This window comes from Stegodyphus dumicola, chromosome 5, assembly GCF_044657685.1.
Source record: "Stegodyphus dumicola isolate Sdum_Otavi_A_Nest chromosome 5, ASM4465768v1".
NCBI lineage: Eukaryota > Metazoa > Arthropoda > Arachnida > Araneae > Eresidae > Stegodyphus > Stegodyphus dumicola.
In genome coordinates, this window is record NC_140772.1 from 45,498,478 (window position 1) to 45,512,126 (window position 13,649).

At 34.8% G+C, this 13,649-nt stretch overlaps 1 protein-coding gene and 1 long non-coding RNA gene across 2 annotated transcripts in view; one reads left to right on the forward strand and one right to left on the reverse strand.

Annotated features, from left to right (window-relative positions):
* LOC146997089 (uncharacterized) overlaps positions 1-13,649 on the reverse strand; it is a 269,854-nt gene that overhangs the window by 227,751 nt on the left and 28,454 nt on the right. Inside the window, exon 2 of the long non-coding RNA XR_015041109.1 lies at positions 4,222-4,308. This is a non-coding gene — a long non-coding RNA (uncharacterized LOC146997089). The remainder of the gene's footprint in view (positions 1-4,221; positions 4,309-13,649) is intronic.
* LOC118192833 (uncharacterized) overlaps positions 1-13,649 on the forward strand; it is a 204,965-nt gene that overhangs the window by 56,835 nt on the left and 134,481 nt on the right. The window lies entirely within an intron of this gene.

The following is a 13,649-nucleotide window of genomic DNA, read 5'->3' on the forward strand; positions in this document are numbered from 1 at the left end:
GTCTCGAAGGTTATTTCAAGAATCAGCACGGGTAAATTCTGTCCCGAAAATTAAGAGTGTGGCATTAAGGACCGCCACAAGCTAATATTGCTGATCTGATCCTCTGAAATTAGAACAATCGAATTATTTTTATAATGAAAGCTTCTGTTAGACGTCAACAAAACTCATCTCTCCAAAGTTCTGAGTTCAATGGTTATCGGTTTCTTAAGTTAGGATTTGAAAGATTCGAATTCTATCTCTTTCGATATTCTCCACACCTCTGATTAATACAGGAGTAGAACTCCCAATATTTGTGCTTTTCCGAGGGGAACTGATATTAAATTTTTGTTAGTTTCTTTAGACTTTTTTAATACTATTTTCTTGATCTAACTAATACGAAAAGATAGAACAGCATGTTTATGTTAAGAAGATTAATTTAGACTAATGTATATGCGATAAATTTATTGTTAAAATTACTTACCAATAAGTATGCCATACACGTTTAGTTCCTTTCATTGAATAATATGTCACTTAACAAGTGTTATAAGCATAACAGAAAACTGTTGGTTCTTTTCCGTAAGAAGTGTAAATGTGATTGTAACGGTATGTTGTGTGCTTATGGTGCGTGTTCGTGTGTAATGTTTTTACTGCTGAAGGAAATGTTATCTCTTTTTCATCCCGAAATGTGTAGATAAGTTAAAAAAGTTTCGTTATTTAATTTGTGGATATAAATGTCTTTGGTACTATTCTTGATGGAATTAAAAGAACATATGTATCTAACAATCGGGGTGGGCTGCGGTCTTCAATTAATCTGGATAGTTGAAGTTCTACTGTATACATTTCCACGTCAATCAAAAAAGAGTTTTTTAGTCATTAATTAATTGAAGAAGGAAAACCTTTGAAATCTCATTCAACTTAGTTCATTCCGTTAGAATTGAAGCCTGGTCAAAATTGCCGATCATTGTTAAATTTAATTTACCCATCGTACAATGATAAGGCATTGTGAAGACAACAAATATGCTGTTCTTGAAATAAGTAAACCTGTAAAAAAGAGAGAGAACAGTGCGATTTGGAGTTCTAGTACATGGCATTTTTCGAAACTTGCGCTGGAAATGATCGAGTAGAAATTCTTCGTGTTTCTTAATCTAGACATTAGGAAATTTCAGCCATTTTGCAACTCCTTAATGAGGTCGCAGGAGGAGGTAGCAACAATGGCAGACGAGACGAATATGAGAATGCTACACCTATAAAACACCCATCGTAAAAAGGAACTTTTGGAAGGTGTAGGCTTGCTATAGTTGTTGTAATGTTTATCTTTCCGCCACACAGATGATGTCCACATTTTTATGTAAATTTTCCTGGCGTTTATGCCTTCTTCAGTATATGTGGAGAAAATGGTGAACACCTTAAGTTCTGTGAAAATGTACATAACATATGTTTAAGTCTTCCTTTAATCCCAGTTTTGTTGCTTATCACGACAATCGTCAGGACAATGTTTTCTTTCATGAAACCATCCTGTAAGTCACCTTGCAATGATGAATAAATTGGAGACTGTACAAACGTGGTGGCCAAAGCTATTCTCTTAGGATAGCTAGCGGTTAATTTTTTTTTTCACTTTCATAAAATAATTAACATTATTTCAATGTTAATGGCAAATGTCAACTCAGTCATCAATCAGATCATTGAGCTCACAAACAAAATCATTGCTGCCCAAAGATCCTGCATCTTACAATGGATACCGGCTCCTCACGCCGCACAGATGCTATACATTTACAAACATCCGTGCCTTCGCCGGGATTCGAACCCGTGCCCTTCAGTACGGTAGCTGACGTCGCTAACCGGTTGGGCGGCTATTTCATAAGTGCTGTACATAATTTGCATTAGTGATAGTCACTATGTGGGAAAAAATTCAGATGAAGGGACCTCTAGTTTTGTAAATTCGCCTGTGGTTCTAACTATGTAGTGAAAAAATAAAATAACCTTGATCAAGTTTATTCACTCCCGACTATAAGTTAACTTTTTATTCTACTTCCTATAAACAAAAGAAATGAACAAAGAAATGTAGCGATGCATCTGCCATTGCAAATGAATAAAAGAACTGAAATGCTGTAACGAAGTACCCTTTTAGCTACAGCTTATTAACGCTGATCTTATGGACCAAATCTAAACCAGTCTCGACTAGTTAGTTACACATCAGTTTCGCTTTTTGTTTTATTATTTTTGAGGATTCGAAATAGACACGAAGAGTGCGAGTTTGCTTCTGGCATTTTTTTTTTTTTTTTTTTACTCTTTATTTCCTTTTTCGAGTGTTTTCGCAGTAAACTTTCCGAAGTAAAGATATCTGCTTTATATGTAACGAGGTTAATAGCATGCACTAAGTATCTCCATTCAAATATATTTTAACTTAATACTACTAACACGGAAGACAGAATGTTAAAAACTTTCAGTCTAGTCCTCTAGTTTCAGGTTCGTATTTTACACAGGTGCCTGTTTTTGTACGTACGTGTTTTTAATACAAAAACAGGCACCTGTGTAAAATACGAACCTCAAACTAGAAGACTAGCTTTTATATGAACATAGAGCATTTCTGTGAAAAGTTTCGTAAATCGAAATGGCTTAGAGCGAAGAAGTAGGCACATAGGAAAAAGTTTTGAGATTCTTAGTCTTCAAATATAAACTGATTAATATATGTCGTATATTATTAAAATTCATGGCAAAATAACATGGGGAAAAAAGTATAAAAATCGCCCCAAGGGGCGTTTTTTTAACGTTTTATGTGTTACCTTTTATTTATTAAATATCATGTTCTTCGCACTTAAACCATACAATTCAATTCAGCAGCAATATTGCAAAATAATTTTAAAATGAGCATATCTTTAGAATTTCCGTTACACAGTCTCGCACACTGAAGATTTTTTTTTTTTTTTACAGTGTTGCCATTGCTCGGTTTGAAATACTTGAGTTTCGTAATGAAAAATTCGTTAAAAGTTTTACAAAATATGAAATCGATAATAAAATAAATTCCAAATTTGAGCATCCAGATGCCTATATTCGGGTGGCGGATTATGTTATTCAAAATTTGATGGCTCTAGGCACCGTGCGATAAAATTTGGTGGCAACAATTTGAAAATAATTCAGCGCATTTAAGTTTTCAACGCGAAATGCCAAAACGAAATTAACAGCCCTTCTGGGCAAAATTGTCTCTTTGGGGAGGGGGGGAATCAACTACCCAAGTAAAAAGAAATAGTTTATTTAGTTTGCAGTGTTATTTTGCAATCTCTTTGATTTTTTTAAAGTTTTTTCTAAAACAATTTCTACGGCCGAGCGGTAAATTCGCTGAGCACTGGTAGTTTCGTCTGAGGTTCCAATCGGGCTGACTGCACGGCTGTTTTCGTGTTTTTTTCCCCCTATGTGCAACTAGTATACGAGCCAGGTTTCCTTAGGAAGTCCTTCACGAAGGCATTTCTTCCCTTAGACAGATAACTCGCGAGTACTTTACCTTAATTAAATAAACTAAGAACAGTTTCTATAAATATATTATTGTTGTACAACTTATATATTATTGTAGTACAACTCTTAAGCGGTTATTGTGTCTGTGACTTAAAATAAAAAAAAGTGAAATATGCTTATAGAGAAATTATTTTAATATCATGTTAAAGGAGGCTCAGAATCAGAAATGTTATGATGTGATCTTTTCCCCCATCTTCCCTAACTCGAAATTATTTATCCCTAAAAAAATGCTGACCAGGAAGTTCACAACCTTTCCCACTCTTAAAGAAAAATGGGCTTCGCAAACAGAACTCATTTCTTTTGAAACGTTGATTAAATATGTGCTAAAATCTTTATAGAATCAGTCAGTAAAAACAGGATTTTTTTTTTTTTTTTAATGTATGTGTGGGTGTTTTAAAGCTTTTATCTTTTTTGCGCAAAGCTTTTAAATAAATCTTCTCTCAATTCTTACCTTTCAATTAGAATTCTTTCCGCCAAACCTTTAGATATAGAAGGATAAGATGTGCTTTAGTCACACCGTCATCTGTTTCAAAATATACTTATTGAAATTATGGCTTTCGCAAATGAATACCGGTAGCTAAGAGAAGATAGAAGACGAAAATTAAATTTTCTCCCAAGCCTAGATATTATAAATGCGCTCATTCTCCAACAGGAATGAAATCCCCCCCAACGCACTTTGCCCCTTTTCTGACAGTTTTTCGAGGGGAAAAAATGGAATAAAAAATTAATTACCTTTTCTGCCTCCTTTTTATTACGATGATGCTAACGGAAGCTGCATAAAGTGAAAAGGCCGAACTGCTTTCCTTTGTGAAATTTTTGCTGAAAATGAAAAAGAAAATATAGAAATTGCTGATGGGATTATACGAGCTTTGAACATTAAATGATTTTTTTAAAATTTAATTTGATGAGATTTAAAAGCGCCCATTATATAATTAAAATTTTGGACATATTGTTATGATGCTTCGAGTTTATCTCCTCATTTCGATGCCCCCTCTTTCCCCAAAAAAGTCACGCATGTGGATGACGTAACTTTTTTTTTTCTTTTACACATTTTTATGTGAAAGATAATTGATTGAGGCTAGTTGTAATAGGCTGTGTTTATTAAGAGAATGTTTATCAGTTTTGTATGAATGTTAAAATTTTCCATTTATGATACGGTAATGTTAAATGACTCATTAGCAGAGCAGTAACTTTGTCACGGCTGGAATTTTCCGCGATTACTTTCTTGGATTTTAGGAGATTTAAGAATTTGCGAATATCGAATTTTTCAACGAATGTAAAATAAACCTGCTAGTTTTCAGATTTTCCCTATTGTTCTTTAACTATTAGTCTAAAGGGGTTTTGTCCCGGAGGGATTATTGTTTTCGTTTTGCAATTTTGCGTCGAATCACTCTGAATATCCGTTTCACTTTTCAAATTGTTGCCACCAAATATTATCGCCGTGTATTATATTTGAAGAAATTGAATATTGAAGAATCTGGATAATTGTATGTATGTTTCTCGCATTGTGATAAAACAACGGTGCCTAGAGCCATCCAATTTTGAATGACGTAATCTTCCACCGAATGTGGGCATCTGGAATCCCTAATTTGGAATATGAAATCTGTTTTATTATCGATTTCATATTTTGTAACACTGTAATGAATTTTTGATTAAAAAACCCAACGATTTCAAAGCGAGCAATGGCAACACTGTAAGGGGAGGGGAAACATTTTTATCTCCAGCGCGAGAGACAGTGTATCGGAAATTCGAAAGATATGCTCAATTTAAAATTATTTTGAGATATTGCTCTTGAACTGAATTTTATGGTTTAAGTGCGGAAAATATGATATTTAATAAATAAAGGTAACACACAAAATGTTAAAAAAAGTCCCTTTGGACGTTATTTAAAATCTGAAACATTTCAGAATTTTTTTTATACAATTGCTAGGTTATTTTCGTATTTTAACAAATTTCTTCTGAAGCAAGCAAGGCTGGTTTTTCACTGCGTCTGCGAGAACTTCACTTCTTATCGTATTCATCCTCTTTGGCAGGGTGGTCTGCTACATATTATCGTTGGCCACGGCTGTATTAAGTTCTCGGGCATGAAATTTGAGGTTAAGAGGCCATGAATTTGTCCCTAATTCAGAGATGTCCGCATCTGCGAGGCGTTTACTTAGGATGTTTGTTTATTGTGCCCATAAGATAGTTTAACTGTACGTTGTCTGTCATCTCTCCTATTATGTTGTTTCAGTAAGCTTTATAAAGCTTCTCAAAAATCCACTTCAGGTTCTCCAGTAATCAGGCCCAGCATGTGATTGGTTAATGGGTTTATAATATCTAACAATGCATGAGGCTAGATATAAGGGGAATTAGAAATTTTAAATTATGAAAATGCGCGTGTTTCAGATAATATCAATTAGAGAGGTAATTGAGAAATAAAATCAGTATTTAAACGTTTCTAATATCAAAATATCGAATCTGTAAGAAAGCTAAATAACTTCAATGATTAAAAAACTGAAAGGTAAATAACAGCTTAATAAGACATGTATTGCAATAATATTATTGTGAATTTAGAACCGTTTAACAAACCGAATTTTGAGATTTAATAAAGAGATTTTTTTTTTAAAAATTAAATTAGAACTCTCTGCATAAAATCATTAATTTGAAATATGTTAAAACCCTTATAAGAAGATTTGTTAATATATCTATCTGGAAAAGAGAACTAATATAGACTGCTCTACAAATGAATATTAGTGTCTTATCACAAATCTAATATTTTATAGCTTGATTATATAAATATATGATTAATCTATCAGTTTTGTGTATGTCAAAATTGATCCTGGAGAGCATTAACAAGTTCTTATTAATTACAAAAGTATAATATGACTTTAATAAAAATCATTTTTATTTAAGCGCTTACGAAGTGACATTTGATGGCTGTGCAATTTCACAATATATAAAAAACGAATATAGAGATTGGTAGTCTTAGTTAAATATCCTTCGCCTATTTAGTTGGGGATGGAAAGTTCGGCTATTGTTCGTTGGTCTTGTGCAGCTAGCACATTGATTAAGACCCCCGTTAATTAAATTTTGTGCAACAAGTACACTACTACTAATAATAAATTATTCACAGTTCTAGGATTGTTGAATTACTGACTAGAATTGCCTGCATTACTTGTTGTGCAAGCCAGCTTCGAAGTCCGTGGAATTGACTGAATGTACAGATGAAGCCTGCAATCCTTTCAAGTATGCAGCCAGGAAAAGTTTTGCTCCTCCCCATAAAAAATAAATAAGCAAAAACATGCAGACGTGCCTTATCCGAAAAGTTGTAGTTACGCTTCAAAAAAGAAGAAGGAACTTTGACGCCACCTATGAGGCACCAGTCTCCGTCTGTCAAAAAAAGGAGAAATGTTCATGTGTCTGACCCACAGGTCCACCAATGAAAAACCTGCCTTTTTATATTGCAGTAATAAAATAATGAGAGATTCTGTTAATGTTGCGAATGAAGAAGTAATTTATAATTTAAAAAAAAAAAAAAAAAGAAGCAATTTAAGCATATTATTTATTTTTTCTTGGAAGTTTATTTACAGTATTAGGTTAATCTAGTTAACAACAATAAAAACATAAAAATTAGTTTGATTAAAAATACGCTACTGATTTTGACAGATGTAAATTTTTATTGAACTGTAATTATTTCATTTTTTTAGAAAGCTACTGTGGTGAGCGTGTTTAGTATGTGAACATGCAGAGAGTGAAAGTCGTAGGATCGACACTGTGTAAAATCGACATTGCACAGGATTGATACTATGTAATGTCGACATACCATAGAGCCGGCATCGGCATACTACTGACACTAATTACTGGCGCAATATCGACACGATAAAAAAATAAATTTTGATGATAATGTATTAATAAGATGATCAATACACATTTTTCGCAGAGTTGTCACAGTTGGTAGTTGACAATTGATGGGAGCGGAGATATCATCATTCTACCAGGAGGTAAGTGGTATTATCTCGCATCCTTGCTATCTAGTATCACAAGCACTGAAAACCTATACTCGTAATTACTTTTGTAATCAACTAAGACTCTCATAGATACAAATAAAATGTAATAAAAAAAAGCTTTCACATATTATATTAGCTTCCTAGAGATACAGTGCTGAAAAGAATCTTCCTTTATTATATCTGAATGTCGCTTGATACTTATTCAGATAATTTTGTAAATATAGAAATGCGTACTGAAGACACCGATGATTCGATTTAATACAAACTGAGTTGCTTGGGTATAGATCCATCACAGACGATCGGCACTGCGCGGGGCATACCATCAAAGCATACCATTTGGCATACCATCAACGCAAGATTCACACATTTATGTGATCGGCAAACGTTCGAGAAATGTTTCTTATGTCTCACTCTTGCTGTTTATGTTTGCTGCTCTATGTTTGATAAGTCTCACTCTTGCAAACATGGAAGATAACTTAGAAGGATTTCTACTTGTCTTAGAGCAAGCCTGAATACCTTATAGGCGCATCATTGACAGGCGACACGTCACGAATTCGAATGCTAACTACTGCAAATATGTATATACCTTTGTTACTGGTATTCAATGAAGATTTCATAGAACTGCTACTGCGTTTTTCCATACCAAGAATGATTTTTGCGTCCGATTCTGGGGCGACGTTTTTACGTTTATTTTGACATTTATTTTTACAGCCAGAAAAAGAAGCCGGTGGTTGGTACCCACAAGGGTCCGCTTATGCTATTCGAGAACCGACACCTCCCTGCCTTTGAGGGCGTTCCAAACGAACGGCCATGCTTCCATCACTGCGACAGCGCAACAAATTTATTATTAACACTACATTACGCACGTCATTAGGGGTGAAGTTACTTACGAACCTTTTCTTCTCCCCTCCTTTCCTCTTTCTCGCTGGCTTGCGTCTTGGGAAAAACGGTTTTGATGCGGAAATGAGGGTCATCGGCTGTTAAGCATCTTCCTTACTTATACGTTTTTTTAAGCCATTTTTGGCGTAATGTTTCCTAGAGCTGCTGATAAGCATCGTGAACAAACATGATAACTGAAGTACTGGTACGCAGTCGTGAATAAGTTCTCCAAGCTTTTTCAACTCACTCTTCCGCCTTTGTAAAAATTTTAATTAGAGGTCTTTTAAATGCGATTAATTGACGCTGAATGAAAATCTATAAAAAATTTTAGGATGCTTCATTAAATTATTAAAACATATCACGCTGTACGGAAAGACAGTGGCAAATAATGAGGACTACAAAAGTCCATTGGCAATGAGGCGAAACTTTTCAAAGTATTTGTGAGGTGGGCTTGAGAAAAGAAGCACAGATTCTCACCATGCCAGTAGTTGTGGTGCAATACTGTATAGGAGCATGGTACTTGGAAGTACTGTGTAGCATTTCATGTTCGGATTTGTGATCACGTGTTTAGAATGTTGGACAACTTAAATTAATTGAAAAATAAATTCAACTTTGATGAACATAAACGAAAGATCGACTAACATATAATTTGATATGATTCATGTAATGGTGCATGATGGTCATGTTTATGCAATCAAGTGAATACTTAAATTTTTTATTAAAAGCATTCCGGCTATCAAATTTTTCAAACGTATTCTTATTGCCCATGTACTTCTCAACGCTGTCTTAGAGGCTTTCGGACCGATACTCCCTCAGCTCTCTTCGGCGTATGCCAATGGGCGATAATGCCTATGTTGAGAAACAATGTTCTAAACTATATTCAAAGGAGAACACTACAATGATAATGTTAGCCATTTCATATTTTGATAATGGCATACTATTCATATAAAAGACGTTTTTAATGGCATCGACGTTAATACGGTTTTTATTTCACCGTTGCAATGTTCCTGGGAATGTAAGGGCTAAAGAGTGAGTTTCTTTGAGAGCGGCGAATTTCTGTAGCTGTTTGTATACATCAATATTATTTTCGGATCATGCAAATCAATTCTATTTCGCCATGTAAGTTGTTTTTCCCAAAAAACAGCTTAGAGTGGGTTCTTCAACCGTAAATAATCAGTATACATCTCATGTCGATCATCGTGTTCGTATTTCATCATCTTAAAGATATATGAATAATTTATTTCCTCTTCTTCAGTCTTTTTTTTTTTTTATTATTATTTCGAACTGGAGTGCTTTTCTTAGCAATCTATCCGAAGAGGCTTATTTTTTCTTAACGCATTTCTTTTCGTTTTCATTTTGTAGTCCTAATTGATTCTTGTTTTTATTTTTAAACAGAATTTGGTGGATAGAAGGTATGGAAGTAGGAATACGAAAACTATACGTATTTTTTACCCGCTCGTCAGCTGAGGAAGTTAGTAGCGTAGTTTAGTGGACGAAAAAGGCGAATCAAAAGTCGTATTAGCCTTAATTGGTGTATTTAATTATGGCAAAGCACACGAGGCTATCTGCCTAAGGGGAGGGATGCCTTTCGTGGAGGACTTTCTAAGGGAAACTGGCTCGTATACACGTTACACATGGGGAAAACCACGAAAACGCCCATGCAGCCAGCCCGTTCGCGGGATTCGAACCTCGGACCGAACTACCAGTGTTCAGCGACTTTACCGCTCGGCCGCTGGTGGGCGCAAAACGTCGTATTAGAATAATGCAAAGAAAGGGAAGAGGGTTTATTTTTCGTTTGTTCATAATTTATTGCTTCCGAAAATCTGGAAACGAGATTGTATAAATATTACTTGGCATTATGTAAAAGTTCTTAAGAATAGAATTTGGTTAGAATGCCCCCCCCCAAAAAAAAGTAAGCGAAGTGACATAATATGTAGGTTGCCTATTAACGGTGTTTCACTGTATCTATGTGACAATTTTTATGTAGTTAAAATGTGTTTTCGTGGTCTAAAAGTTCGTTTTTAATGTAGGTGATTTCCCATTTTGTCCTGTGGTCAAAATCGAGCCGATTCATTCTCGGATTCATCCACCTTGTTAGTAACTCCTACGTATGGAATCTGTCCCGTTTCCTGTGCGTTAAAAAAAGTCTTTATTGCGATAGGGGACATTACATGAAAATGCTCATTGGTTTGTTACACTTAACGATCTAATCAATACACCAGTCGCTTCGAAGTAGTTTTGGAACAATACACACGAGTTGAGAAATTTGAATTTATTGAAACCAAACATGGTCGTCTAGCGCTAATATTCTTAAGTAGGTCATATATATTGAAACGAAATTTGTGAAATAAATTGTCGAAAGAAAATAGTCAGTAAATATTAGAAATCGAAAGTTAAGCACGGTTTGAGCACTGCAGTCTATTTCGCCTCAACCGTTTTAATTGGTGAAAGCTGATGTTTGCTTTCTCAAATAGTAATTTATCGAAAAGGCGATGAAACGCAAAAGAAAGGATCGACATCCAATTGTATACGAGTAGGATAGTTAAAAGAGAATTCCATAGTGGTACGTTATGTATATAGTTAAAGGGAATAAGAATGTTGAAGATGCACCATTTTGCATAAACATGGAGTAAGGAATTTTTCCCTTTTTGTGCGAACCTAAAACAAGTAAGCAAATAAATCAATCGATTGTTGATTTACATTGAAAAGCTATTTGAATAAAAACTGTCAGCAGTTGTAAGGTATTTTTATTTTTGATGTAGGGCAGAGCCTATATTTTTGTTGTAAGAGGCACCACAAAGGTGCCATTGTTACTGTTACGCAATGACACTTCTTAGCTTCCTGAGAACGCTCTAAGCATTCATTTCTAAAAGCTATTCACAACACAGCGAAATATTTATGACCAACCATTTTAGGCAATAAAGCTGCTCGTCTTTCTCCCCCTCTCTGGTTTGAAGTAAATTGCAGGTTGTACATTTTCAACCAATCCTTCTTTAAGTCTGAAACACTAGTTTGACAACCTTTAGTTCAAAGAGTCTGAAAGTCTTTCTTTTGTCCTTAGTTTTGGTAAGATTTATGGAAATAGTGGAAATTTGTTAGTCTAATGCAGTAGCGTAATTTGGCTGAGAATTGGTGAAGGGTCTTTGCATAAGTTAGTTTTTAGAGTCTTTCATTCCTTAGTTGCAATGTCTACAAAACGTATTTGCAAATTTATGCATTCAATGATTTACGTAGCTATAGCAGCTGTTTAAGTGATTATGCATTCAATGACTTACGTGTAGCTATAGGAGCTGTTTAAGTGATTATATAGTAACCAAAATAAAATTTTCTGATATATATTGTAGTATTTTAGAAATGAGCTATACCATGTTTTAACGAACCGTATTTATCTATTAAGTGCAATCATATCGTTATCACCTGATAATTCTAATAGATCATTCTATCTCATTACTTTTATAGCAATAACAGTCGAACTATCCTTTCCCCACAAGCAAATTGCTGAATTAAATTAAGTGAATTTTATAAGAGTTAGGATGGGGGTAAAGAGATGTGGAACTTTTCTTTAAGTTACATTTCGGAGTGATAATGCAATAGTCTCGTTCTGAGTCCAAATCAACAGCAAGATCAATACGATGCTGTTCTGATCACGTCTTGTTCAAAAGTGCACTTATTTTTATCATGTGCCTTTGTTTTGCAGCCAGTCTACTTTCCTCTGTCTTAAATATGTACAAGTCGGGCACATCGACCTCGCTGATTTGAAACAGAATCAGAAAGGGCAATATTGAACTTGCTCTAAATTTTATGTCACCGCTGTACAAAACAGTGCTCTCTATTTTGCCATCACACTGGTTTAAAGATAACATAATTCAAGTTTCTTTTAAGTTCTAGCAACTCATGTGAAAAATAGTTCTGCAGCGCGCGACTATCACTCCCTTTGCTACTGCCGTATTTTCAGTAAGATTAGAATCTTTCAGCTCTTCAATTGTCTGCGGTTTATGTTTAAATACTTAACTTTCAGGTTATCTGCAAAGAAAATAATCCCAATCTTGAGCGAGTTGGTTACGTTCTGTTCTGAAACGAGACATATTAAGAAACATTCTTTTACAGAACTACCTATATTCATTTGCCATATGCGCCCTAGCGGCGTTTTCATCGTTAAAACCGCAAAAACTGATTTTCAAACTTAATGATTCTATGCTGTAGAAAAATCACGTCACGTACCATTGACGTGTTACAGTTATGAGGTACTCCTCCTGCCGTCTTGGCATGCTTTCGTTGTGTAGTGGTCAGCACGCTCGGCGTGTATTCGAGAGGTCCATGGTTCGAGTCGCGGCGAAGGTGTTGCTTATTTTTCATCTCTCGTACTTCGAAATAACCTAATGACTCTACATAGTGACCGTTCATTCTCTTTCTTTGTCAAAGAATATAGCCATGTAATTCGACATTGTGCAGCAGCACGTCATAATGTAACAGGTTGAGTTACGGACAAGTTCTTGAAAATTTATTGATAGCCCAGTGTTAATTTTTAGCCCAAAGGAGCGTTAGCTCAGAAGGGTTATTAATTTCGTTTTGGCAGTGTGCGTCGATTCACTATAAACGGCGAATCACTTTTGAAATTTTTGCCACCAAATATTATCGCCCTGTATTATATTTAAAGAAATTAAATGATGAAGAATCTGCATAATAAATGTATGTATTTTTTTCGCACTGTGATAAAACAGCTATACGTAAGAGCCATCGAATTTTGAAAAACGTTCGTCACCAACCGAATGTGGGCATCTGGAAGCCCCAAATTCGGAATTTGGATTTGTTTTATTATCTATTTCATATTTTGTAAAGTATTTATGAGTTTTTGATTAAGAAACTCAAATATTTCAAAGCGAAAAGGGCAACACTGTCCGGAAAAAAAAAAAAAAAAATTATATCTCCAGCGCGTGAGACTGTGTATCGGAAATTCTAAAGATATGCTCTTTTTAATATTTTGCGATATTGCTGTTGGGTTGAATTTTATGGTTTAAGTGCGAAGAACGTGATACGTATATTAATAAATAAAGGTAACACATAAAACGCTTTGAAAGGTTTCAGATTTTTTTTTCCCCCGCTTTGAAAATTTGATGAAAAAAGTTTGTTTGTTTGTTGACTCAGCTTATAAAGGTAAATGAGCTTCAATACTAATGAGCTCAACTGTGCTATGGCATTTTCCAGTACTGCTTTACAATCAGCTTCTCATCTGAGTTAACCGAGTTCCTCCATCAGTTTGATTTTGTACGGAAGGTCCAAATATAGGATTCT